The following is a 23,238-nucleotide window of genomic DNA, read 5'->3' as shown; positions in this document are numbered from 1 at the left end:
ATTTTGCATGATGAATTATTTTGCTTGAAGTCAAAATCTAAACGAAATCCAAACGATTTTGTCAGAATTCAAAGGTTTTAGTTAAGCTGCAGCGAGGATTTCCAGCCTTTTCCTCTGCACACAAGTTAATCTCCGCCTCTGCTCTCCTTCCAAAAAATTGCTTGAAACCTGGAATTCATGCAGCAGCTGTGCAGGGTGCTGTTGATTTCCAGCTCCCAGGGATTCTTTTTCCTCCCTCTATGGTGAGTGAAGGAGAGGGCTGGGGGGACTGAGGGGCCTGGGGGGCACTGGGTTTGGGATCCCAGGAGGAGCAGGGTCCTGGCCAACCTGAGCCTGGCTGGGGCTTGGCTGCCAGCACTGACCCAGCAGCAGGAGCACACATGGTAAGAGTTAGTGAGCAACATTCCCAAACTTGGTCATCTGTGCTCCCACACAGGCACAGGGTGCCAAGGCACGCCGGGGCCGCTGCCCGGGGCCGGGGCTGGGGAGGGCACTGGGTGCTCTGGTGAGTCCCAGAGAGGGAAGGATGCCTTGTAGGGATGGACATTCATTTCTGGGAGGAAACAGAGTGATCTGTAAACTCCATCTTGAGTTGGACTGAGACTTTGGCCCAAAAAGGGAGGGATGATTGGTTTTTGTCCAAAACCTCAAAGCGTCTCAGTTTGCCGTTTTCAAACCGAGATTTTTCATCACAAAGTGGCTTTTATCAGTTAAGCCAAATTTGGGGGTCTGCCTTTGTTTTTTTGGAGGGGAAGCTTGAGGAAAACGGGTTCCACAACTTAGCATGAAACACAATATTTCAGTTGAGTTTCAGGCTTGTCCCCAAACAGCCTTTTAATCATTTGTTGCCCTTAGGTTCTATATGTTTATTTTGGGGCTGATTTTCTGCCACTGAAGCAAAATCTAATTGGTGATTAGACCGGTGTGAGCTCTTGGATGGGCTTGGGAAAGGAACAGAGGCACATTCCTGCCCCATGTCCATCCTGGTGTTGGGAGCAGAGACCTGTGGGACCTTCAGGGAGTCTCCTCCATTCTCTCCCACTGCCCAGATTTTCCTCTCTGATTTTGGTTTTCTGTTGCATTTTCCTAGGTGATTTCTTCTTTCTGCATTGTTTTGTCCTGGGAGCAGGGAGAAGGGCAGAAGAGTCAGGTCGGTGCGGCCACAGCATCCTCTGCTCCCCAACCACCTGAGCATCCCTGGGCTGCACCAGCATCCAAGGGACACCCAGCCTCTCCTCAGGGTGTACCCCATCCCCACACAGGGCCAGGGGCAGCCCAGGGGCACCAGACTGTGCCCCTTGTTGGCCCACGGCGGCTCCAGGCAGGATTAGCCGGGTTAAACCGCTAATGCAGCCGCTGCGTGGAAGGCTGCTTTCAGTAAGTGGCTCCCTGTAGCTTATTTGACTCCAGGCCCAACTCTAATGTCTCAGTGGGCCTGTTACATTAAGCAGGCCCAAGTGGTAGGAGATTTAAAGCATCAAAATGAAGTGCTTTATCACTCCGTACTGTGTTCTTGGCTGCTTTCGTTGGCCTCACTTCACAGGCGCTGCAGCCTGCGAGCCGAGCCCTCTCGGCAGGCCCATTACAAATTCCACTTGTTGACGGTTGCCTTGTTGCAGGATTTAATGGTAGAATAATATTTACACAGTAAACTCCTCTGGAGGTGTTATAAACACCATAAAAAGGATTTTAGGAGCTTAATGAGCGTTAGTGAAGTCGAGACAGGATAATGTGGCAACTGTGCACTGTAATCTGATTTGGCACCTTCTGCACAGCAGGAGTTAGTGGGTGGAAGAGCTTTTTACTTTTTTTTTTTTGTTTTAGTGTGTAATATTGTTTGTTTAGCACAGTGCTGAATGGGGGCTGTGGAGCCAGGTGCCCACAGACTGGCTGACATGAGTGCCCACCAGCATGGGGAGCACGGGCACTGCTGGTGCATCCAGTCAGGACATTGTGGTCACTTTGAGCCAGATGTGACAGGATCAGTGTTTGGGCCAGTTCAGTGCTCAGTGACACAGCCCTGCACATGGTCATAATGGTCACAGCAAGAATTCTGGGACATCAAACTGATAGACAGTGGGTTTAGATAAGGGATTAGGAGGGAATCCTTCCCTGTGAGGGTGGTGAGGTCCTGGCACAGGGTGCCCAGAGAAGCTGTGGGTGCCCCTGGATCCCTGGAAGTGTCCCAGGCCAGGCTGGATGGAGCTTGGAGCAACCTGGGACAGTGGAAGGTGTCCCTGCCCATGGCCATTGGATTAACTTTGAGGTCCCTTTCAACCCAAACCATCCTACTGTTCTTTGATGATGATTTTGGGCACGGGGAGCCCGGCAGGCAGCAGCAATGGGAACAGTGGCTCTCCCACTGGGTGAGGCAGGGGCTGGGTGATGATTTGGGCTAGGCAGCACTGCAAACAGCCCAGTTTGGGGGCTGTGCCAGGGGGCTGACTGGCCCCTGCCATCCCTGGGCTGGCCCCTGGCACAGAGAGGAGTGCAGGAGGGGCAGCCCTGGGAGCAGCAGGCACAGGCTCACCCCAGCAGCCTCCTGCTGCTCCGTGTTTTCCTGTGTCTTCTTCATGTTATAATTCCTGTTTTCCCCTTGAGCTGAGCTGCAAATACCCCTGTTATGTGTGTGCACTCACACCTGGACGTGCACCCAAGGGCACAGGGGTGTTCTGGGAGCAGCTGTGACTCAGCCCAGCTCAGTGATTCACATGCAGATATTTCCAGGGTTTGTCTCTGGGAGCAGCTCCTCTGTGAGGGGCTCTGTGGGCACCTCCCAGGGCAGGGGGGATGGAGAATGGAGAATGGTCCCTGCCCATCTGTGCCCAGGGTTGCCCTCTGCCAGAGAAAGGAACATTGGTGGTGGGAACATTCCTATTTCCAATGGGATCTTCTTGGCTGCCTCCTGGAATGACTTTTCAGGGTTTAGATTATTTTTCATTTTCAGTTTTGAATGTTTCCATATATTTTGTTTTGCTGTTACATAAACACATACAAGTTTTTTAAAAAATACAAATCTATTTAATGCATACTATCAAAAATTGTGATTTTTTTTTTTCAATTTCAGAACGCACCCCAAAGGTGAGGAGCAGTGTTTCAGCCATGAACCGTCTGGCTGCCTCCCCCACAGCCCCTCTCCCAATCCTGGTCCTGCTCCACAGCACAGAGTCCCCCATCCACCTGCTCAGAGCCAGACCCATCCCCTCCCACCCCAGACATTCTGGTGGACTTCAAGAACTTGGATTTTGACACTCCAGGAACTATCCCCAGCCTTTCCAATTTCCAAGGGATGTGAGCAGCCATGGATCTCAAGACTGACTTGCCAGCAGCAAAAAGCTGCCTTTTGTAAATAAGCCAATATTTTCTTTCTTTCAAGGGGAAGCTGACAAAGATCAATACCAGCCTGCAAAAGACATTGCCCTCTTAAGAATTAGCCCTTTGCAGAATCATTAATCCAGGAAGCTGTTACAGGGTGACAAGAGCACAGAGGCTCTGCCAGCTCCTGGAGGGATGGCAGCAACATCCCCTTATGCACAGAAAAACAAACCAAATGAGCTCGCTGAGAAAATCCTGGCCATGGGCTCGCTCTGCCCAAGGAACCCATTGGACTTTAATTAGGGAAGGCTGGCTGCACTCTTAATCAGTGTCATTAAAGTTTCCTGGTGCTTTGCTCTCATTTGACTTCCACGAGGTCTGTGCAGGGCTGGGCTGGGCTGTTGTCGCTGCTCCATCCCTGGAAGTGCCCAAGGCCAGGTTGGACGGGGCTTGGAGCACCCTGGGGTGGTGGAAGGTGTCCCTGCCCATGGCAGGGGGTTGAAATATGACTGACTTTAAGGTCCCTTCCAAGCTAAATTCTGTGTCCCCTGTGCCAGCCTCCATCCCTGTGGCAGGATAGTGCGTCCCTGTCCCAGCCCTGCCTGATTCTCTCGTGGCAGCAGCCAGGCCACTCAGGGTCAGCACCTGCTGAGGCTGCTGCAGGGCAGGGAGAGCTCAGGTGTCTGCAGGGAGCAGGGCTGGCCAGGTGTGGCTCATTAAATGAGGTGTGGATCACAATTAGCCAATAAGGAATCAGTTGACAATTCGTTTTTCAGGTGGAGCTCATCAGGGGCTCAATTAGCCACGGCCATGCCTACAAATCAAGGGAGTGACCCACCTGCCTGGGAAGGGGCTACTAGGGATGGGTGGGGATGCTGCCATCACCAGCAGTGTTTCTCTACCTCTGTGTGCAAGCTCTTCTCCTGCCCTTTCCAGCTCTGTTCTTTCCCTCTAGTTTGCATCAGGACCCCAGAAATGCAGCTGACTGTGAAGAAGCTCAGGGCAGGTCTCTGGAATTGAGGAAGCTCCATAAAATTGGCACCCAATCCCTCCTGGGTCCACAGGGCAGTTTGCTCCCTTGAAACAAAACGTTGTTGGGCCACAGCATGGCACAGTGACACGGTGGTGGCTCTGCTGCAGCACCAGGGGAAGGGGCCTGTGTGACAGCTGGGCAGACCCTGACCCTCACCCCTGCACAGGGTGAGCTGCCAGCGTGGGGGGTGAGATAATCTCACCTCTATTATCTGATTTAAACAAGAAAAAAAATAAATCAGCCAAAACCCCAGACCCTGGCGTGTTTGGTGAACAGCTAGAGATGGAAAAATAATTCCAAATAAGGCATTTGTCACAACATTGCAGGGTCACCCGCTAAGCAAGGGATGCTGAAGAGGGAAACAGTTCTTAGGGGTAATTACAATTTGTAAGAAGTTTTTGCACTGGCTCTGTAATTGTCTGGGGGTGGCCATTGGCACTGCAGCGCTGGGAAAGCACCACAATAGAGCCCTAATTTGCAGGGCTGGAACCGTGAAGCCAGAAGTGGTTTGGGAATTATTACTAATCTTGATGGATTCAGCCATTCACGTGCTGGTTTGGGTTACAGGAACTGCGAGCAGGGGTCTCAGGCTGCCCCAGCACCTCCTGCCTGAGCCCCTGCAGCTCTGGAGCAAATGTTGGGTCACTTCTGCCTCAGCCAAGAGCTCTCAGCTCCCTCGAGGCTCCCATGGGAGAAGTTACACAGAGGAAGAAAGTTGCCTTAAATAATAAAGAAAGAAATACAAAGAGAAATAAGAAAGTTGCCTTATCACCTTTCCTTAATGAAAGAGGCTCCAGGAGAGCCGGAGAGGGACTTTGGATGAGGGACAGGACAAGGGGCAATGGCTTCCCACTGCCAGAGGGCAGGGTTAGATGGGATATTGGGAAGAAGCTGCTCCCTGTGAGGGTGGAGAAGCCCTGAGAAGGTGTTCCTGCTCCTGGCTCCCACATGGCTGAGAGGGGAGCACAGGAAGGGAATTTCTGCCCCAAGAGCTCCTTTGCTCTTGGTCCCTCTGTCCCCTCCCAGTGTGGAGCAGCACAGCTCTGTCACATCAGGCAGCTGCCTGTGTTCGGCAGAGTTTAAAAAAAAAAAAAAAAATCACACTTTTTTTCATTTGCGCTGATTTGCATATTAATAGTTTGCATATTAAACAACTACTTCAGAGGGTGGGCGGGCTAATGAATGCAGCAGTCTCCTCTATTTTAACTCAATTTGCCTCATCCATATTCCAATGACTTTGGGGATTGGTATTCAGTTTTCATTGAAATTATCCAAGCCAGACCTAATTTGTGCTGCCCTTCCATTAATCCAATTAATTAGCACCATTGATGTGTGCTGCCTTTGTGAGGCGCTTTGTGCGGCGCCGCTGCCGCTAATGACGGGCGGGATCAGAGCGGGTAACGAGCGAACCAAAGGAGCGTTTGACCCCTCCTGGACCCTCACACAATGCAGCACTTTGGAGCCTGGAGGCCCTAATTTAGGTTCCATAGTCCAAATTATAGACAATAATTCAATATTTGTGGGGGAGCTGAGCAAGTGTCACCCTGTCATTTGTTTAGTTTATAATTTTTATTATTCCCCCCCCCCCCCCCCCGATTCTTTATTTATGTATTTTTTTTTTTCCCCTTTTCATTATTTTCCAACCTGGCCTTCCTGCTCCACCTCCAGCATTGATTTCTGACCTTGTTCCGCTGAGAGGGCTGAGGATCTCTTTACTCTGAAGGAATTCATTAACCTTTCCCCTGCCCAGAACTGGAGAGAAAATCTTTATATTTTAAAGTAAGGCAAATAAACACTGGCAGTGACTAGCGGAGTCCCTTCTCTGGCTGCTCCCCAAGAACTCCTGTGCCAGCTTAGGAACTGCTCCTGGGTAATTTTTGGGGTAATTTTTGGTTAGAGATATGGTTTAAATATTGACTGAGCTTCTCCAGACCCTCCTCAATGACCCCTGTGGGTCCTGCCTAACTCAGCACAGCCTGTGATTCTGTGATGAGTTTCTGCACTGGTGACCACCCCACTTCTTCCCCTTGCCGTGGCCCAGCCCCGATGTCCCCAGAGTGGCCAAGACCAATTTAAATTGGTGCAATTAAACGTGGCAGAAGAGCAGCAAAAAGCCATTCCCACGGCCAGGAGAGAGACATCCTCAGAGTGCCACCAAAACCCCGGGGAAAGGGGATGTGGAGGAGCTGCAGATGTGCCCAGATGCTGAGGGAGCAGCCACTGCACCTGGCATGGCTGTTCTCCCCCACTGCTCCCTCCCTGGCTCAGCAGAGGAGGAGAGGCTATTTCAGGAAGCATTTAGCTGTGGTTATCCACAGGTAGGTCACTAAACTCATTAAGGTAATTAATTACACGCGGCACATTCACTGTGTCCACAAGTGTTTGAACTGTGAGGAGACAGGAATTGTCAACGCCTGGGAGGACAGAGAGTCAATTTGCTCAGGGATATGGAGATTTGGGTGCTCAGCTTCCTTTTAAACTGGAACTAAAGCTGAAGGGTTTTTCAGGAAAAATCTCAAGAAAACCCTGCTGTGTGTGATTTGGTAGAACCATTGTTTGGGGTGAAACAAATCATCTGAGACTTTTAAAATCTCACAACAGGTAATTTTAAAATTGCTACAGGAATAAAGGTTGAACCTGGTTTTAAGACTACTTTGTTTTCCCCACTACTACCAAAATTTCACCCTGGGAAAAGAGGAGTGGTTCTGTGCTGTGCAGGAATGAGGTTTTCCAGAATTTTTCCAGAGGTTTCCTGGTCACAGCTCCCTGCAGGCCGGCTGGGGTCCCCCTCGTGTGGCTCTGGTGGCTCAAGGTGCTGCCAGGGGTGATCACTGCTTGCTGGGCTGGGACTGTGGCACAGGGGACATTGTGTCTGTGCTGTGGCCATGCCACTGAGCCACAGGAATGGGTTTGGCATTGCTGAATGGGGACTCTCCTCCTGTGGCTCTCCATGCTGTTCCCAATCACTCCTCAGCATTATAAATCATGCTATTGCAATAGCAGCTTATACACTCAGTTGCCTGCAAGATTTTCCTGATTAACCTTAAAATCTGCTATAAATCTTATTCCCTTCCTTTCTCATGGAGCTTCAGGGACACAAACAGGCCTTGCTGCTGCTGGGGCTGAGTTGTTGCCTGCACTGTGCCAGCTAAAATGGGCCAGGGGAGCTAAAAAAAAATTGAAACCTCTTTCCTCTCAGAGTCCTGAGCTCTCTGAGGAGGAGGGACACACAGCCATGGGCAGCTGTTTCCTGCAGCTCCAGCTTTGCCAGGCTCCAGGAGCTTCCCAAACTTTTGATAACCCCTCTGGATGACCTTTGGTGGTGGCAAGAAGAGCGAGGGAAGCACCCAAAGGCAGGGGGCCTTGAATGGGTATTTATTTCTTTGTCTGAGGTGGGGGCCCTCGTACCAACCTGCACGATCCCTCTGCCTGTCTGGCACTGCTGCACTGAGATCCCGTTTAGTGGCATCACTCAGGACTTGTCACATTATGGGATGTCACAACATGTCAGGCTCTGACAGGCTGGATACCTGCTATTAACTCGAGACTAGTTGCAAATACAAAATAGAGGTGGTGAAGGAAGGCAGTGCCAGGGTAGATGCTGGTGCTGGCACTCAGGGTATGGCTCTGCCAGCCCAGCTTTGCAGAGTAGCCCAGGGCTCTGGCAAGCTCAGCTTGGAGATGGGAACACAGCCTCCAAAATGGTGCCAGAGAGCTGGATTTGGAAAAAAAAATCCCTCCTGACACCGAAGCATCAGTTGAATCCTGACAGAGCATCCTGGCACTGTCAGCACCCCCAGGGGCAGCAGCAGCACCTGCAGCCTGTCCCTGCTGTGGCTGTGGCTGGGCCTGATGCTCCTGGGAGAGGTGGAGCAGCAGGACAAGGCTGGAGTCCAGGTGTGCTCTCGGGAGGGATTCCTTCCTGCTGCTGCATCTGGCCTGTGCAAGCCCCTGAAGCCAGTTCAATGAATTGGCTGCCTGTGAGTGCAGCACAGCAAACAGTCCATCAGGTCTCCTTTTGCCCCTGTTGTGACAGAATTCACCTTTAAATCAGAAGTTTAATTACAGCATCAGCCTCCCTCATCACGCCCTTCCTCCCAGGAACTGGACAAGCCCTGTCTTGAAGGGTGTTTGGCCTCCAGGACCTCACCTGGGACATCTGGGAGGTGTGGAGCGAGGGAAGGAGGGTCCTGCTGCAGGAGATGGGACTGTGGGAGGGGAAACAGCTGGAACCCGGGGCTGGGGCAGAGGGAGGGTCCTCCTGGGACTCCCTGTGGGGAGCACACAGGCGCTGTGCTGTGTCACCAGCAACAATCCCCGGGTGTTTCTGCTCCTGGTACCCACAGGCACTCTGTGGGGAGCCCCCCTGGTTTGGGAACAGGAGCTGCAGCACTGTGGGGCTGCCTGGGGGAGAGGAGAGTTGAGTCCAGCTCTGCTGGAGGCCAAGGCAGAGCTCATGGGCTGCTGTTGGAACCCTGGCACCTCCACCTGGCGCTGCTGGCTGCTGCCCTGCGCGCCTGGAGCTGGGACAGCCACGTCTTTCAACAGATCCCAGGTGGATGACAGACAGCTCCCCGTCCCTCCTTGTCCTGGGATGTCCCTGGCTGGCTGGCTGATGCATCCTCACCATCCAGCTGAGTCGGGGGCATCCAAGCAGAGCCTGGCACCCCCTGACACCCCAGAGGGGCCGGTCCTCCGCACCCGCACTCCCCGTGCTGCCACAGAACCCCCTTGTCTCCCACAGTCCCTCATGCTGTAACAAGCCAAAAAGCAGGCTGGTTTTTATTTGCTTTATTATTAAGCTGATGAGGTTATTTAGCCCGTTTTATGCCCCATTAAATTCTGTGTTTGAGATTCTGTGGAGCGCTCTGCAAACACGCGCTCCGCGCCCGCCAGCGCCGCCGCCGGGGTTTGCCTCGCCCGGCCCTGCTCCCTGGGCATCCTCTGCTTCCCCAGCCTGGGAGAGATGAATGCTCTCTCTGTTATTGTCACCTCTTCTCACTTTTCTTCTTTTTTTTTTTTTTTTTTCCATGCTCTCATCACTACTTTGAGCGCTTCTTATTTTCCTTGCCTCTGCAAGAAGCCATAAAATTCCCCCAGCCCGTGTGTGGTGTGGTGTGCACTTACAAATTACCACTGAAAAATGAATTGCCTTGACAAAATCTAATGTTTTGTGACACAGCACAAATATGCATTTCATTCTTGAAGAGAAGGAAAAGGAGCTCATTGGAAATATTAAATTAAGCAGTGTAACAGCTGAAAATAATTTGGTTTTCTGCTCTGTTGCTTGTGATTTGGTACGGAGTTTGAGGTGGCAGGGCAGTGCCTGTTTAGAGTGTAAAGCACACAGATGCCTTGGATTTTATTCCTTGCTTTGGAGCAACTTGTTTTCTGTGGTGCTGGCAGCTGGTGCAGCTCAGAACACAGGTTTTGGGAAAGGTCCCGGGGGCAGGGAGCTGAGGGGGAACGCTGTGGCCAGAGTGTGGAAATGTTTTCCATGGCGCTGCAGCCGGTCACAGGAGACCAGCATGAGCTCTCGCTGCTTCTCTGGAGGTTTAGAACAAAAATCCATCCCCAAGAAGAACAAAGCAGAGCAGGGCTGCGTTTGGGAATTCCTGCAAGCAGCCCTGGAGCCCCGCTGCAGCCAGGCGTAAATAAGCTTTTATTCTCTTCTCTCGCCCAGCCCTTTAATTACCGTCAGGGCTGTGCACGGTGACTCATTCCCAAACCAGGGTGGCTCCTCGCAGGGATGTGGAACTCCCTGGTGTGTCACTCCCCCTTTGTCTCTCCCTCTGTGCCACCTCCAAGGCTGCACAGAGCAGAGCACAGGGCGCTGCTGGAGCTGCAGAGCCAGGGTGTCACAGGCTGGGGACAGGGCTGGTGGCACCGTGATTGGCAGCTGGGCACTGAGGAGCTGCTCACTCCGACCAGGTGCACAGCCCCAAGGTGGCTGTTGGGCCCAAGTGTGCCTTAGGTGGATTTCTCATCACGGTTAATCGGGTTTATTCTCCACTATTAATTAGTTTTTATCTTAAAATGTGTCTGGAAAGGAACCAGGCCTGCAGTGGAGCTGTGAAAGCACTCAGAAAGCAGCAGCCAGTGTCCCAAGCAGGCTGTGGGACTGTGCCCATGCCACAGCAAGGGATGTTGTGGGGATGAAGGAGTGCTGCAGCTCCAGCCTGTCCCCCCAGCCAAGCCAAGGGCAGCTGCCAGCTGGGCCTTGGGGACCAGCCCAGCCCCAGGGGCTCTGTGATGGGCTCTGCTTCCCTCCAGCAGGAGCCAAGCACAACCTGCCACTCATGCCAAGGTATCTTTGGCACAGGGATGTGGGTAGAAAACCCACAGGAGTGTCAAAGCCATGGACAGTCTCCAAAGCGAGAGCAGTGTTTGACGGGGGAGAATATGCTTTGGAAAATTGACTTGATCCTTGTTTGGAAGCAGCACTGAGAAGCACACGGAGCCCTCCACAGACACACACATGCTGCCTTGAGGATCTCTGCACAAAGCAAAGCACTGGAAACATGTTGTCATCCACCTCCTCCCTCTCATTCCTGGCAATTGAGTAAATATCCAAGGAGCTGCTTATATCCAAGTGCAGGGAAGCAGCCACCCAGCCTGGAACCATGGCAGGGACCCCTGCAGTGCTTGGTCCTGCTGGAATCAGGGGGTTTCCATCTCTTGATTCCCTCCAAGGGCACCTTGGCAGTGCCCCCCTTGCCTGTTGGAGAGGGACTACAGGAGGGTAGAGCTCCACACTTATCTGGATCATTGACCACTTGCCAGGAGAGCTGGTTTCTCCTCTCCCATAGCTAACACCAAGAGCTAAGGACTAGACATGGCACAGCTCGTGTTGTTTTAGCATCCCTCTTCTTAAAAAAAGTAATTAAAAAAAAAAAAAAAGAAAGAAAAAAAAAAAAAAGAAAATCTGGACAACTTCCCAGATTGTACATCTGTCCGTATAATTTACACCACGAGGATGAGGAAGTGAGGAGGGCTGTAAACTCTTTCCATCTGTGCAATGTGTGTGATGATTTTTCCATTCCTTCCTTGCCTCCCCCACCGAAGCCCCAGGCTGGAGGGGCTCTGCCAGCAGCAGGCAGCCCGCAGTGCCAGGGCCAGCTCCGTGCCCTGGGCCTGGCTGCCAGGCCTGGGCCCCCCTGCCCCTGCCCTGGCTCCTCCCGTGCCATGGGAGTGCCCAGCCACCTGCCAGGAAATGCCACTCACTGAACAGTTTCCCTTAGAACTATTTTGACTGAAAAGGGTGGGTTTTTTTGACAATTAGGTTCACAGAATCATGGAATCATTTAAGGCTGGAAAAGACTTCCAAGAGCATCAAGCCTAACCTTCAGCTGAGCTCCCCCATGCCTACTAAACCCTATCCCAAGGTGCCTGTACACTCATTTTCTGAACATTTCCATGGATGGTAACTCCATCACTTCCCTGGGCAGCCTGCTCCAATGCTTGACCACTCTTTCAGTAAAGGAATTTTTCCTAATAGCAGACTGACTTCCCTTTGAAAAACTCCAGCTCCTGGTTGGACATCAGATGGGTCATCATCAGGAGGCCTCATCAGTCCACTGAGGCTGGGAAATGACCCCTGAGCCCAGGTTTCCAACTGACCAATGGTGCAAAGGGTTTTGTTCTTAGGTGGGCAGGATTTCTCGGGGGGAATCCCTGTGCTCCTGGCAGGGGAATGTGGCTCATGAGCCTCGGTGCTGCTCAGCTGCAGCTCTGCAGCTCCACCAGCAAGAGATGAATGAAGGAGCAGGGATGGTGCCACCTCCCAGCGCCCACTCACTCCCTGGCACACCAACAGCAGCTGAATTTCTTTCACATTTCTGGTGAATCACTCCTGGGCGTGCGGGTGGGCGCCGAGGGTTTCTCTGGAACTGGCAGTCCAACACCAAGCAGAGCTGTGCTGGGACACCCTGGGACCACCAGCACTCACAGAACACCCCTGGTGTGCTCAGGCCGTGCCAGGGGCACAGTGAGGGGGTGCCAGGCTGCCTTGGGGGCGTCCCTGTCCCTGCACCTTGTCCCCATCCCACTGCCCAGCCCAGGGGATGAGCAAGAACAGCTGCACAAACACCCCCCAGTGATGCCATCTGCGCCCTCCCCTGGGCACCGCGTCCCTCCTTTTCCAGGAGGAGCAGAAAGAGGGCTCTGTTCCTGGTTCCAGGAAAAGCCTGGTGCCTTCCACCTCGGGAGGAGGGCTCCCTGGCACCTCATCCCCTGCGAAGGGAGCAGACAAACAATATTTATCCTTCCAGGTGCTCTCCAGCGAGCCCTCCCTCACCCCTTCCCCGCCGGTGGATGCCGATCCGCAGGCGGGGATTGCCCCGCGCCTCTCGCCGGCAGCGGAGCGGCACCGACGGGGTTAACAAACATTAACAAACTTTCTGGGTAGGCACCAGGCAGGCGCTTCCTCCGGCTTGACATTCAATTCCGATTGGTGTGACTCATTAGCTATTTATTTATTTAAAGCCACGGAGCTATTTGCAATATTTTTAAGCAGCAAACACAGTGTGTGGGCAGGGAGCTGTTCTGCCTAAATGTTCGGCTCGGTGACACTGATGATAACTTATCAGAATAAATAAGGAATCTTCCAATCATGGGCTTTTCACTGAGGGAGTGTTTAGTGTGAGCTGCGGCAGAAAGTCATAATGTTTCCTTCTCAGAAACTTTTTACCAGTCTGCGTGTTACATCCAGGTTATATCCCTGTGTGGGCAGCTCTCGAGCCCCAATTAAAAATGGAATACATCATCCCTCTTCTCCTCTCCCCAAAACCCTCACAGCTCCACCGGGTCCCTCCTGGAGCAGCTGCTTCGGAGGGGGCTGGGTTGGGAATAGGCGCAGGAAAGGTTTGGGCAGTGCTGGGTTGGTGAAGGGGGTGCAGGGAGCTCACATGGTCGTGCTTTGAGAACAAACTTTTGTCTAATTATAATTTGGACACTTCCTCCTGTTTTCCTGCCAGCAGCAATCACCCGAGCTCCCATCCCAACCCGGTGGGCCTGGGGGTGTGCAGAGGCTCGGATCAGGAACCTGAAAAAGCAAACACTTCACATCCCCCTATGTTTTCAAGTTATCTCATTTTTACATAACCCAGCTTGGTACAAATCCAGGAAAAAAATTTTGTTGCCATTATTTCCAGGGAAAATGGGGCTTTTCTGCCATTTTGAGGTTTAAAATTCCACTTCCTTAAAACAGGAGCCTCTTGAAATCCTGAGAGATGATGACCTGCTCCACACACCAAAGGCCCAGCAGCAGTTTAGTTTGTGGAGTGTTCCAAAGCATTCCTTCAGAGCACTGGGGATGGGAAAGGTCCCTTCCTGCTGGGCAGGTCAGCACAGAGGCTGCAATGAGCAGTGCCCAGTGTCCCTGTCACACTCTGAGTGCCGCTGGTGCTGTCCCTGCTCCTGGGGCAGCTCCATCAGAGAGGGGGGCAGGTCCCAAAGCGTCCAACACGGATTAATAACAATCAGCTTTGCTTTTCACTCCAATTCTCCACATCCTCAGGACTCCCCCATGGCCAATGCTCCTCCTTACCACATTCCATGCTGGAGGTGGGGCGGGATGTGTCCTTGTCCTTGTCCCTGTGCCGTGGGCACTGCTGTCAGGGCAGGGTTCCTCCTGCTGAGCCCTGTGCTGGCTGCCTCCAAAACCGGCTGGATTATTTTGGAGGCAGCTCTGGGGGGTTAAACACGCCCTGGCTGCTGCGTTTTTTGCATTCTTCTCCTTTTCTTCTCTCTCACTGCTGCACAGAGCTGCTGGAGCTGCGTGTGCAGCTGGGGCTGGACCAAGGCAGGGGCTGAGCACAGGGGGCAGTGCTGGAGTTTGGAACATGCAGATGGGGGGATTCTCATGAACTCTGCCACTGTCCCCAAAATTCCAGTGAGGCCCTGGCACAGAGCAGCTGTGGCTGCCCCATCCCTGGAAGTGCCCAAGGCCGGGTTGGACGGGGTTTGGAGCAGCCTGGGATAGCGGGAGGTGTCCCTGCCCATGGCCAGGGGTGGAACTGGACAGGCTTTAAGGTCTCTTCCAACCCAGTCCAGCCTGCTGTTCTCTGTTTCTCTGATAACAACTGCAAAAACTCCCTCCTGCCACAGTGCTCAGTACAAAACTCAACTGTTTTTATCTTCAAACCCTGATTATCAAAAAGAAGGGGCTGGGTGCCTGGCAGAGCGAATCCCTTTGTGAGCTCCTGCCTGCTGCCACAGTCACATCACGTTACACTGAGCTTCCAAACACACCATGACACGACTGATGCAACGTGTGACAGGCAGGGGATCCGCCAGGAAACACCAGGAACCCGCTTTTTCAAGCAGCATTTTTACAGAAACAACCGCCATACCCTTTTAACTCATATTTATGGGTTGCTAAATAAGGCCTGCCCGCAGTTTTGCAAGTCCTGGAATCAGCTGCTTGCAGGACCTGGAGGGGGATGAGCCACAGAGGCAGAGGAGGAGGGGAAGCACCACAGCAGGTGGGGGTGAGTCAATGTCCCTGCAGTGCCCTCAGTGGGCACCCAGAATTGAACCCTCCATGGCATTTTAACAGAATTCCAGAGTCATTCAGGCTGGAAAAGACCTCCAAGACCACCGAGTCCAACCTGTGCCTGATCCCCACTTTGTCACCAGCCCAGAGCACTGAGTGCCACGTCCAGGAATTCCTTGGACACCTCCAGGGATGGGGAATCCAAACCTCCCTGGGCAGCCCCTTCCAGTCCCTGAGCACCCTTTCCATGAGGAAATTCCTCCTGGTGTCCAACCTGACCCTCCCCTGGCACAGTTTGATGCAGTTTCCTCTCTCCTGTCCCTGTTCCCTGTCCCCTCCTGTCAGGGAGTTGTGCAGAGCCACAAGGTCCCCCCTGAGCCTCCTTTTCCCCAGGCTGAGCCCCCTCAGATCCCTCAAGCACTCCTCACACTACTCACATTTGGGCTTTTGGGAGCATCACCTTGTGGAAAAGCTGTTCCTGGTGGGATTCTGGGATCCTGATGCTGGCTCAGACACTTCTCACTGTCACCTGCCAGCTCAGTGTCCCCCCAGCAGCCACCAGCCCGGGTCCCACCACAGCTGGGGACAGGAGAACCCCTTTGCTGGAGCTTCTGCAGCTCTTTGCACCACTTGCTCTCATTCCCCCCCCTCCCTTCTTCCTCTTGATTAGCAGCTAAAAATCACGGCAGTGTCTGGCAGGACAAAGCCTGTGACAGCAAAGGGAATATTAGGGTCAAGCTTTATTAAGAAAGAAGCTATTGAAATGACATCCTCCAACATATTGCTATTAGGGCCTTGAAGAGTCTTTGCCTCATTAATGTAAAAGGGAGGTGGCAATCTTCCTGATCAACAGTGGCAATTTATTCTAAAGTGTCCATTTTCTGGATGTCAGAGGAAGACTTTTATTTATAATCTTATTTTCAATTTCCACAAAGAACACTTCACTCACGCTCTGGGCAGGTTTTTTTTTGCAGACAATAACGATTATAAAACGGTGCTCTGCCCCCCTCCCCAAAATCCCCCTTGTAGTAGTGTTGACATATGGAAATGAATCAAAATGTAATAGGCATAATTACCAGCATTGTGTGCAGGCTGCAATTAGTGTCTCTTCAAAGCAGACTTGTAATCAAAAGACACCAATAGACAAGGGGAAGGACTGGGCAGCCACTCCTGGGATGAGCCAGGGCTGGGAGAAGTTTCCCAGGGTTGGGAGAGCAATGGGTCCCTGTCCAGGGTGAGGATGATGGGTCAGGGGTCCCAGGAGACACCCCTGGCACCCCTCAGGTGTCAGGGCAGGCTGGGCTGTCCAGGGAAGCTGTGCATCCCCATCTCTGGCCAGGCTGGACAGGGTTTGGAACAACCTGCTGTAGTGGAAGGTGTCCCTGCCCATGACAAGGTGAGATTTAAGGTCCCTTCTGACCCAGATTGTTCTCTGATTTTCAAAGTTTGTTTGATGAGTCAAAAGAAAATATGAAAATAGTGTTCAGAAAGAAATAGTTGCATTCTGCACCAGCAGTTGCTCTGCTCACCTCAGAACTGGCTTGTAAGAACTTTTATTTCACCAATGGTCAATAATTATTTATTTGGTACTGGAGGATATTTATTTATAATAAATAAAATATTTATATAAATATAATAAATATATAATATATATAATAATATATATATTATATAATATATAAAATAATACATAATAAATATAATATTTATAATAAATAGAATATTTATAATATCCTCCAGTTATAATATTTATAACTGGAGGACATTTCATTCACTCAGCTCTGAACATGAGACACAATCTGAATGTGAGGAAACCCCATTACCTGTATCCCTCCAAACCCCAGCTAAGGTGCTGTGTCCAAGCACAGCAGGTTGACAGCTTCGCAATTCAATTTTTACCTGTCAGAAATGTATCAATCTGAAACTATTTTTGCAGGAGCATTTCTATGTTAATAAGTTTTTGCTTTGAAATAACGCCTCCCCCACCTTTTAATAAGGTTAAAGCATTATCTGGGGCCTCATTGCAAGGGGCTGCTGGGCTTTCATTTTCAAATTCATCTTGTTCCTTAATAGTTTCTCAAAATCAAAGTCAGAATGAAATATTTTATGACCATTATTCAGCCAGCTGCTTTTATTGACCCAAACACACTCTTTTTTTTTTTTTTTTTTTTTTTCCAGGGAGGTGTTGAGAAGAATTGTCCAGACCTGGAGAACAAGAAAAGTCTGGGATTTCCTTTGGAGCTCCCTGGTTCTGCCAGGAGCCCTCCTGCAGCAGCTGCTCCTGGAGGATGTGACAGAGCCCTGTGGGGTGTGCTGGTGGTGACAGTGACCCTGGCAGGGCCTGGGAGGGCCAGGACCTCAGTCTGGGTGAACACTCTGGGAGTTGTTGCCAGGGCAGGACCAGCACCTGCAGAGGGTCAGTGCCTGCAGGCTCTGCCCAGGAGGAGGGTGGTACAGCCAGATGGGACGAGCCTGGGCTGCTCTGGCCCTTGCTGCTTGACCAAGGTGGCAGCTGTGGTGTTTTCACCCCAGAGACACCTTTGGCTATCTGGATGCTGCAGCTGAGTGCATGGAGACAAGTCCAGGCATGCAGGAGCTCAGGTTTACCTCTGGTGGAGAGGCTTTGAGGTGAGGATGAAGGAAAGGAGTCAGTTCTGATGGAGGTTTTGATCCAGAGCTTTATTCTGTCCCACAGGCCTCTGAATGCAGCACCAGCTCCAACAGAGCTCCCCAAACCGCGTGGTTGCTGTTCCTTTTAACCCCGGGGAGAGGGGCAGGGAAGGGGTAGGGATCTCACCAACCAGGTAAGGGGGGAGAGAGTCTCAGGGGACAAATGGCACCTGGATGGCCCAATGTCCCCAGGGATGGAAGGCATCTTTTGAGCTCTGCCAATCACTCGATGCCCTTCTGGAATGCCAGGACTGACAGACAGCACTCAGCAGGGGTCAGGGAGGGGAAGGGAGAGGTGGTTGACACACCTGGGGAAAGAACCAGGATGACTGAAACAGGCCCTTACATCACACCACAACAGGGTGGGTGGCACCTGGCACCTTCCAGCCCCTGCCAGTGGGTGCAGGGGCTGATTTTGGGGTGCAGGGTGACACCAGCCCTGCCAGGTCCCGCTGCTGCTCTCAGGGTGCCCAGGCAGAGCCCACCCAGGCCTCTCCAGGAGAGCCTCAGCCTGCAGAGAATGCGGCTCCAGGAGGAGCAGCCTCTCCCAAGGCAGCAGGGAGGTGCTGGTGTCAGCCAGGGAAGGATCAGGCCTGCCACCAGCGGGTCTGTGTAGGAGGACTTATATTTGTTTGCAGGAGCCAGATGGTTAAAGAAGAGAGTGACATAATTTCAAGAGCTGGAGCCATGAAGAGAGGGGGAGAGAAAGCCACAGGGGGAAGTGAGACCCCAGGGGCCCCCCAGCTATGGGGTGTGCTGGCACTTCAGCTCTGCTTCCTGCAGGGATCCATCCCCGGGTTCTCTGGGAATTGCTCCCACGTTTAGACATCATTCCTCCCTGCCTGTGTCTGCACAGGGAAGCTGAACCGCCAGTGGCACTAATGCTGGAGAAGTTATGAGGGCAGAAGTGGTGGGCATGACCTTGTCATCATCGTGAAGTTCATGATCTTAAGTAGCTCTCCATTTATTAATGGAGGAGCTATTTATTAACCTGCTCAATTCAGTTGTGCCTGCATAAATCTGGAACAAGCCCGTGGAGGGTGGATTTATACTGGCATAACCAAGGCAGAGCCTGGCTGGGGTCCCTGTCCATGGCTGTGCAGGTGGCAGGACAGGATGGCTCACAGGACAGCCTGTCCCCCACTCTTCTGGGGGCTGGGGAGGAAACTTCAGATCTCAGTAGCAAAATGAAGCTTGAAAGAGCAGCTCAGTTCCCACAAACCCAAATGTCCAGGAATAGGAATGGTTCCTGTGTAGAGTGTGTGTGCCAGGGCTTGTCCTTAGCCAAGGGCAAGGGTGAGACAGAAGGGATTTGAGGGCATTGGCATTGCTCATCTCTGGTTTGATGGGGAGGGCTGGACCCTCAAATACCCTCTTGCCTGACCAGAGCCACCTGGCACCCACAGCCTCTTGGTCAGCTCTGGGAACCCCACTGGAACAGGAGGCTCTGGGTGCACCCCTGGGACAGGGAAAAACAAACCCCCAGCTACACAAACCCCCCTGCTTTCCCCCAGCCGAACCTTGGATCTCTTTCTTCCTGCATGGAAGTGGATATCAACCAGCAGAACATACCTGTCATGTTTTATTGTCTCATTGCCTGTGTTTGCCACAGGCTGCCGAGCAAAGGCGATGCCGAGGATGCTGCAGAGGAGGGAAAAATCTCCTCTGAAATTTTTAACTGTTCCTTTAGGGCTTTGAAGCAGCTGAAGAGGAGACATGGATCTGAATTTAGAATTACATTTTTATCCTCTGTGTAGCCTTTTAAAATATCAGAAGGAGCAAGGGTCTGCTATCCTACCATCGGCACCGGGCACAACAACCTCCTCTTGAAGCGCGTTCAAACCCCACCCCGTGACTCGTGGCTTCCTGCTGCCTGCCCTTATCTCCCCTTATCTGCTGCTGCCGTGCGGAGGCTGCTCCGTCTCGGCGGGCCGTGGCTCCTTTCACAGCCTCGGGAGCATCGCTCGCTATTCCCGGCACGCTCGGGTCTCCCGGCCCCGCTGTTATCGGCAGCCGCACACGGAGCGCCCGGGGATGCCCCCGCTGCCGCTGCGCCTCTGCCAGAGCCGTCCCCGGCATCGCAAACCGCGACCTGGAGGGGCTGCTTTATCCCCGTCCTGAGAAAGAGGCATCTCAGCAGGCTGCAGCTGAAAAGACCTCGGAGAATCCTGCGGGAAAACGTCTTTGAAGATGTTGTAGAGACGCGGCTGAAGAGTTTTGTGGGAGAGAGGTGGTGGGAAAGCTGAGGAGGCCACGGGAGGAGTGAACTCCAGCAAGAGCTCCAGCGCTCCCTGAGTGCCAGGACAGCTCTGCTCAGTCACCTGCGGGTGCCTGGATTTTTATGCTCTGTGGAAAACGTTAGGGCATTGCTATCATGGTGAAATAACCCTGTGTTGGTATAATTAGCAGTGCTGTCATTTTCCTGCAGAAATGCACCTGAGGAGTGGAGCTGGGCTCCGAGGGACGCAGTTTGGGGCAGGTGTCCCTCCCTGCACCGAGGTCATGATCCACCACAGAGGAAGGGATGTGCCCGTCTGTGACAGCCAATGCCATCGCATGTAAGAAGCGTTTTTTGGGGGGATCCGTGGGGTTTCTGAGCACAGACACACTCCTCCCCCAGCACGCCTACACATGCATGCACACACACACAAACACACACATATGGACACACAGACCCCCTCCAGCTCCCTGTCCTGCCTCTCCCAGGCCGTGCTGGGGTGTGGGGAAGGAAGGAAGGAAGAAGGGAAGGAAGGAAGGAGTGGGCACTCGCGCCCTGCCAGGCGCCCACGCACGCCCACGGCCCAGATGGCTCCTGCTCACAGGCTGGGGCTGAACTCGCCTGGGAAGCGCTTTGTTCCTCAGACCATCGTGGGGAATGGATCTCTGCCCGTGCCTGGGTTTTGCAGTTTTCCCTCCTGTCGTTGCCTTCTACAACTCTGCTGGAAATTGTCATTGAAAGGAGACTGGGAAGTGTCGCTGTGGTCCCCGGCACTGATCCTTCCTGCTCCCCAAGGAAATTCCCAATAATCCATGCCACCTTTGACACTTCACACTGGTTTGTAGGTAAAACACTACTCCAAGACCCTCAGAAATCCCTTTCTACAGTCAGTAGAGACTGACACAAGAAGTTCTTCCCTCCCTCCTCAGTTCCTTGGGCTGGCACTGGGCATTCCCAGAGCAGGCAGCAGGGACTGGTCAGCAGTGTCCACTCCAGAGAAGGTCCCAGCCCAACCCCATCTCCTGCAGCCCTGGATTCTGGCTGGTTTTAGGATTCAGTTCCCCAGCCCGCCCATGCCCCACCATCAGGCTTTTCCCTTTCTCCTCCCTTCTCTCACATTTTTGCTTTCAAGTAAAAGACAATGTTTCCTTTCTCTGGATGATTGTGATATGAGTCTCCTCCAAGCCAGTGGCAAACACATAATTTCTGAATTTTCCCCAAGTCTCTTCCAGTCTGATTTGCATCAAACCTTTTTATTTATTTATTTATTTATTTATTTATTTATTTATGTTCATCTGTGTATTTATTCTGAGGTCAAAAAGGGATTTTCAGACCCAACAATCTGCCCGAAATCTCAGTCTTTGCATCTCTACAGACCCAAAGGCTTTGGTGGGAGGCTGGGAGCTGTGATAGGGGATGGATCCCCCAGGAGTGGCAGGTCTGGGGTCCCACTGCCCTGCCTTGCCCTGCACAACCACAGAGCTCCCACAGACATTACAATGTGGGAAGAAATCTAATCTCCTCCTAATTTTCTTAACTAGTATAAATTTCTAAAGAAAAGACATTTGGAAGCGAAATATCAAAATGTGACATTTGGAAAATGTTAAAAAGAACATTGTTGCACTATTGAGATACTTTGTTTCAATTTTCTTTGGAATTAAAGTTTTGTCAAAATCCCGCACGTCACCGCAGGAGGTCTGTTCCCATAGAACAGCAATTTCCAAAGAGGTGATTTTTGGACTCACAATTTTTGGCCATCAGCAGTGATGGCCTCAAAAGGGAGGGTGGGAGCCAGGTGTGCACACCCAGGTGTTGTCCTGGTCCTGAGCAGATGTGCCCAGGCTTCAGCCCTGACAGCCTCTTGCTCTGCCAGTCACATCCTTGGCAGCCCCTGTGTGGAAGAACTGTTTTGGGGGAAAAAACAGCTTTTCCAGAAAGATGGGTCAGGAATCTGGGCTCCAGGATGCAGCACAAATCCCATCAACCTCTGAGGGCGTTTCAGTTCCACTCAGTGCTCACAGGGACAGTGAGTTTTGGCTTTGCTCAACATCACTTACTAAAGCCAGTGTAAGTCTGTGGATTTTACCTCCTCCATTCCGGATTAGAGCAGTTTAAGCCGTGCTTAAACCCATGGCTGAGTTAACAAGAGAGAAACTGGGCTCTGCTTAAAGCAATGTCTGTGTCCCACAGCCTGTGCCAGCCCAGCAGCCAGTGCTGCCATCCTGAGAGGGCAGGTAAGGAGCACCAGGACCATACTCCAGCCCAGACTTCACCAAATTTAGCCATTTTGACTGGGAAGCCTGATCTCAATTCATGCAGCCCTCATGGCAGTGGGCCCCAAGCACTGCTGTGCAGGGCTGCCTGGAATTGCCCACGGTGCCCAGAAGATGCTCCCATCCCAACAAGTAAATTGACTTATTCCTGCATTTACCTTCATTTCAGTGCATGTAGGTCCCAGGGCCAAGCTTTACCCAGCTCTGGGTCTCCTCCCAATCCCAGCACTTGCAGGGATCACCCCACAGCTCTGCAGCTCACCCCTTTCCATGAGCACTAGGATTCCAGCAACATGCTCAGGATACGCCACCAAAACTTCATATTTCCTTCCCCCCATCCAACTGTTGGGTTATTTTCTGCAGGTTAATTCATTATTTTGTAGTTGTTGCTGCCTTTCTGCAGCAGGAATGGAAGCAGGGCTGGCAGTGGAGCTGCTTGCACCCAAAGGCAGCTTTGTGCAGTCAGCAAAAAGGCGGCGGAAAATGACTGTTCAATGAAATCACATATTTTGGGTAAACGTTGCCTGCTGAAGGAGTCGGTCTCTGCATTAAACTGGGTGGCAGGAGGAGTTGCTGTGAAATCATCGCAGGGATTAGATGGAAAAGAGCATTTCATGTTTAAGTGCTGATTAAAAAGCAATATGTTACCCAAAAGCTTCGCACCGAGCGGGTGGCTCCTGTCCCTGCCGCTTGGTGACTCTCGGGGATTATCGTGACATGCCCCACGAGTCCTCAGCACAGGCACTTCACCATTTCCCAGCCCCTGGGTCTCTTGGTGGGGTTTTTTTCTGCGTTTCAGTGAGGCCCTTTAGGGTGAAATTAATTCAGTTTAGCAGCCAACAGGCTCCAAATCGATTCATTCTGCAGCCGGGATGGTTTATGGGCAGGACGGATGGGCTGCAGCACACAGCTCTGCGTCTGCAGGCTCTGACAGGAAACCTCGGGGGAAAAGGGATCCACAAAACTGTCCCTTTTATCTTCGGGAATAATAGTTATTTGGCTGCTCAAAAGGCTGCCAAAGCCTTGCAGGAAAACCCTGATACCGGCCATGCCAGGACCGCAGAAAGGCAGAGAAGGAAAAGGACGTGGGTGGGTGTGGCGTGGGTGGGTGGCAGAGCCATGGGCTGGGATTTAGGGTGACAGGGAGGGGACAGAGGGGTACACCTGGCATGTGCCATGGCAGAGGTGCAGAAGCCACAGCCAGGGCAGAGACATCTTGCTCAGAGCCATCCCT

Source organism: Agelaius tricolor, unplaced genomic scaffold (assembly GCF_023055355.1).
Source record: "Agelaius tricolor isolate 1412-34295 unplaced genomic scaffold, bAgeTri1.0.p SCAF_20, whole genome shotgun sequence".
NCBI lineage: Eukaryota > Metazoa > Chordata > Aves > Passeriformes > Icteridae > Agelaius > Agelaius tricolor.
The sequence above is the reverse complement of the archived record's forward strand: the minus strand, read 5'-3'. Positions refer to the sequence as shown.